At 47.7% G+C, this 5,523-nt stretch overlaps 1 pseudogene; it reads left to right on the plus strand.

The window, feature by feature from the left end:
• Positions 1-1,075: 1,075 nt before the first annotated feature.
• Positions 1,076-3,628, plus strand: LOC144168450 (uncharacterized; annotated as a pseudogene).
• The last annotated feature ends 1,895 nt before the right edge of the window (positions 3,629-5,523 follow it).

Genomic DNA, 5,523 nt, shown 5'->3' on the forward strand with positions numbered 1-5,523 from the left:
GCTCCGTCGCCCGGCCAGCTGTCTGTGGGTGCGGGTTAGCGCGCAGCTTCCGCGCAGCTTGCGCTCGGTTACACATGCGCATGCGCTGCTATGCGCTGCTCTCTCTCATTCCGCTGTATATAAACGCGGTAACTGCGCCGCCCCGCTCATGCAGTCGTTCCGCCTCCGCTCCGCCGATGACATCCTCCGATGACCACTGATGATTTGAATGGAGACTAACAGGCCTGCTATCGCGATGGTCGGCGCAACCGTAAAAAATTTACACCATCTTCCCGCGAGGTGAACCATGGGGTAGATGCGACGCATCGGGGGTGAACATGCTGCGTAAAATATGAACACGCTAACATAACGGAAACGCAACGGAAACCCCCGGTGCGTCGCATCTACTCCATGGTTCCCCTTGCGGGAAGATGGTGTAAATTTTTGATTACGAACTTCCCGCGGCAGTTGTTAGTGCAATCGGGGCATCTGCAACGCATGTGCAACCGGGCCACCTTTCTGGTCCCTCAACAAGTACCAGCGGTCCTGTGGAAATGGTGTCAGACGACGACAGCGGCGACGAAGACCTCGATGTGTTTTTCGTTGACCTGTGAGTTCCCTTTATTCATCAGTGTGAACATTTATAACTTTTAGGCTCATCTGGGATGAGGTTGACCATTGACGACCACCGCGGCACTGAAGCCTCAAGTGTTCTAGTTAGACTCCTTGGAAGACTCTTTTATATGTTTTTGCAGCTCTCGTAGTTTTGGGAAGGTTTTAAAATGATAAAGGTATTTATTATACAAAATTGCACCGTTTGTAAATAAAATAGGCCCTAGCGGGAAATTTAGCGGATATGTTTTAGAATCTAGCGGAATCTGGCGGATTTCTCATTGCTCTTTAGCGGATGTTTGACGCCCAGCGATAGCAACACTGTACATAGGTGCCTGCACAGGGGAAGTCGTGTCTTCGTTGATCAAACAGCGGCTGCATATGAAAGCAAAACTGCACTCTGAGAAGGTAATGCTAGCTATGGTACCTGTGAGACTTTATATTTTAGTGCTAACCTCTGCAGGCACGCTGTGGCTCGCTGGTCATGGACGAGCTGTCTATAAAGGAAGCTTCCATATACCACAAGCAGTCTGATGCTGTTCACGGCCTGGTGAACCTGGGGGGTGCGGGGCAGACTATGGCCTGGAAAACGAATTGGCAACCCACCTCCTGTGCTTCGTCTTTGTAGGATTGTCGACCCACTACAGGTATTCCAGTTATCATTACAGCTACCATAGCAGGTACACCAAATCATGAATGTCTGAATCTTGCCATTTAACTGTCTGAATCTTGCCATTTGAACTATGACTGTCATTTCCATTCGCAGGCTTCCGGTCGGTTACTATTTTACAAAGGCACTTACTGGACAGCAGCTTGAGAATCTTGCTGTTAATGTCATTCAGTCAGTTGAAAATGCAGACTTTCAAGTGGTTCGCCTTGTTGGCGACAGTCACAAGTCGAACACCAAGTTTTTTTCAAGCTTGTCAGCGGGGCAGATACAGCCTGTTGTCGAGGAAGTGCAGGGATCTTATGAAGTCACATCTGATGTGCGTCTTTGCTTCAGATCTTATAAATATGGAGTAATGTTTGCTTTCCAGCAAATGTGCACAAAGAAATCTGAATTATTGGATATTTCTTTTTAGGCACCCACTTGATGCAGGTCGACCACTCTTCCTGTCATTCGACTACTGCCACATCATCAAAAACATCCGCTCACAGTTCCTGGATGCTAAGAAAACTTATCCTTCCCGATTTTCTCCGGCAGTATCAACCATCTCTGTCCCTTATAATTTCTGTATTTGTTTTGGTAACACCTTGCTTTGCCGTAGGCTACTGTACAAGACCCAGGAAAGTCAATGTGCATTCAAGCTGGTGAGGTGCCTAACGGAGAAACAGCTAAGTCCCAGTAACTTTGAGAAGATGAACGTCAGGAGGGCTGTTGACATCTTCTCGGTGCAGGTGAGTGGCTAATTTCATGCTGCATAACTCAGTGTGCAGCTGGAGCAAAGGTTGTACGGCCCTAACATTATGAAATGACCGTAGAAATATTCGTTATTGTGCAGAGGTAACTAGACTGGCAGAGTTTTGTTGCTTTAAGTCCATGTTTAAACAGCAAACACGATGTTCATTGCCTTGTTTAGGTCACTTCAGTCTTTAAGTTCCTCCAGCAGCACGGTCATCGCCTTTGGGCTAACGGGTTCCAAAACTGTTTGTCAACATGGAGTTCATGGAGGGGGTGCAGAAACGGTTTGCTTTGCACAACATCAAAAGCACGTCATTGCACTGGACAAGTCGAGATGCCTTCAGGATGCCATTCTACAGTGCAGACTACGAAAGGTATGCCATGATCTGAAGGGTATTGCACTTCCTTGAAACAAATTAAGCTGTACATTGTGATGTGACCATTATAAAGGTGTTTTCAATTTGCAGACTTTTGTGGCTAAAGACAGAGTGTCTGTTGTACTTTGCCCAGTGGAAAGAGAGCACCTCGCACAAGAAGGAGTTCCTCTCTGAAGAGACCTATGAGGCACTCAGAGTTACGACATTCTCTACTGTTTTGTGCACAAGGCACCTCCCACAGCTTGGATTCTATTTCTTCTCGACGGGGAAATTCTCCAGTGATGATGTGGAAATTTTTTTCAGCAATCACACAGCTGAATCGGTCGAATGACCTTACTGATGCGTATGCAGCCCTGTCAGCTTTGCAGAAGATCTTGACCACAGGCATCATTCACTACTCGGAGAGTTGAAATGTTGGAGGTCTGGTTGCCCCATTGGGTGAAGTGCCAGCCTTGCCTGTCGAGCCTGTCAAGCAAGCTGCTGCTGGCCCAGACATCCGGAAGCTCCTGCTCCCTCACCTAGCTACACTGGAACGCTACCCATGTATGTGCACTAAATCATTACGCAACTTGAACTGATACATAAGATTAAGTGAACAGTTAGAGAAGAAAAAAGACAACGAAAGAAAACAAAGGGACACAGTGATATAATTGTTTTCTAAATTGCTGTGCTGGAGGGAGCACCCACTTCACTTTCTTGCACCCCATGGAGATACCTTAGGCTGCTAAATGTACTTATTCACCTTTATCTTTTCTCGTAATTTTCGTAGGCCCTCCACAACAGAGTCTGCGGTCCAATACGCGGGCACTGATTGCCGGTTTCCTCGTCAGGGCCATTCAAGACAACATTGAATGCGAGGGCTGCCTGGTGAAGCTACAAGCTCTATCCTCCAGTTCCCCAACCACAGCCCTCATTGCTGGTGTCGATAGGGGAGGGCTCTCCTATCCCACATTACCATTTCTGGGATTTGTCCACCACCTCGAGCAAGCTGCCTCCCGAGTGGCTTCCGTGCTTGTAAAGGGATTTCAGCCGCTCAAGAAGTTCTCGGCCGTCGGACTGCCTTCACTTCTGAAGAGCCCACTTTTTGATCGGGCCCAGGACAAAAGTGTGCCACACAAAACAAAGCTGGTCAGCGTAATTATGCAGAAATTTGTGAGGCCACTTTTGTCTAACACCGCCAATGGTCTCACAGTGTGCAACGCAAAAAAAGAAGGCTCTCAAAACGAATCCTACCACGCGAAAGGTGCTGAAGGTCTAAATCTGAAGGCCAGACTGTCTCTAAATTTGTCTCTAAATGGGCTCATGATTCAGTGTGTCATTTAGCCAATAAAACATTTGGCAAGTTGTGATCTGTTGTCTCTGTTTTGGGTGCTTTAAGCTTGAATTCATGGATTAGATGACGAGGAAAACGTTGGTGTGTCCACATTTTGGCACACGTTCAAGTTTCCTTGAACTAATCTGTAGTCCTCTACGGTGTGCCTTAAAGCCCAAATGCAAGTACAGCGCGTAAAACCCAGAAGAAAAAAAACGCATGGGTTATTTGTAGGTGCTCCCGTCACTCTCATAAAACGCGATAAATCTGACGAGATGGCCTACGCCAATACAACTGCCTTAATACAGTTTAAAAGTTGATGAGCACATTGCGCCAATCTGTGTGATCTGCGTATCAAAGAAAATCCACAATTGAAGGCGAAGTTGCGCAAGAACTCTCGAAAGAATAAAGTGACAAGTACGTACGCGCACAAACTGTAACAGCCGAACTAGCCTACTTGTTTTCCTGCACTTCGGAGTGCACCTCGCGGACCTGCTAAATATACCTCATTAGATAGACCCAGCATGGCACTGCATAATGTTCTTTGAGAATGTTGTCTAGGCTGCCGGGAAAAGCTAGCCCAAGTTGCGGGCCCGTGCAACAAGCCATCGTTATGAGAGCTGACGTTTCTACGTTTCCAACGTGAAGTTGGGTCCCGGTATTAGGTAGTTTTAGCATATCGTTACCGTGTTTGCGTTACCGTTTACCATGTTACCAGAAGCGCTAGCGACGGTGAAGCCTGTGCCGGTAAGTTAACGTTCGCGGTAACTCTAGCGCTGCGCAGTCTACTCCCGCAAACACGGTAAACGGTAACGTAAACACGGTAACGATATGCTAAAGCTGCCTATTAACTGTCTTGTTTCACGTAGCGGTAGGCAGAACAAAAAAAAACAGCTGATGTTTGCAAAGGCGTGGGGTTTACACGATCTTGCGCGTTCCGCTGTCGTAAAAGCTGTAGCAGCAGATGCGAAGTTGAGGATTAAACCCAGCGCCACCTGGTGAAACGCGCCGTCAACATCGCGGCATTTCTTGGACCGCGTAGCCCTGTAGGAGAATTGCGCGTGCGCAGGCCGCTATTTATAAAGCCGGTCGTGGTCCCACCATTCTTATTGCTTTAAAAAGAATGTACCTGAAATTTAAGCACAAATAGCTCGTTCTGCAAGCTTATAAGCTCAGCCTACTTTGCGTTGGCTTTTGCCGGCCACTACCAATCGCAGATCAGGCTGGTATGACATCATAGGTTCTGTTGCGAGAAATGGGCGAGTGGGTCGCATGGCCATTCCCTTTTTCCTAATTATATAGCTTATTTGAGCGAAGTTTACGTTAAAAATAATGTCAGTATGATTCTAACGAGGTCTTCTTTTGAATGAACCAAACTTCTGTTTTGTCTTCATGGCTCCTTTAAGCCAACTGGCAGAAAAAAACAGTTTATGGAGAACCAACGGGGAACGGTTCTTGCCGAGCTTGACTTTACCGGCTCCCAAGAGCACTTCTTAATACCTTGTGCAAGAACTGGAGCCACGGCCACCTGTGGGGATGTGAATGTCTGTTGGTGTTTGCGAAAGTTGCAGTACAGCTGGAAGGTCTACTTATCATGGATGGTGTAAGGTCCACTCACGAGGTCAGTGGCCAGGCGCCCCGAAAGGATGGATCCCCGCCGCTCGGTCTGGCGGCACAGCACTGCCGACACAACGCCGTGGTGGTCGTCAATTCGCTGCGGCGCGTTCGGGCTTGTCTGGATATCGAGAATGCCGAGAGAGAGAGAGAGAGAGAGAGAGAGAGAGAAAAAAACTTTTATTGAGCGACTGGGGTTATGGAAGCGTGGTGGCCGCCGGTTGGAG

Source organism: Haemaphysalis longicornis, unplaced genomic scaffold (genome assembly GCF_048455015.1).
Source record: "Haemaphysalis longicornis isolate Haplotype H1 unplaced genomic scaffold, Haemaphysalis longicornis Haplotype H1 scaffold_1, whole genome shotgun sequence".
NCBI lineage: Eukaryota > Metazoa > Arthropoda > Arachnida > Ixodida > Ixodidae > Haemaphysalis > Haemaphysalis longicornis.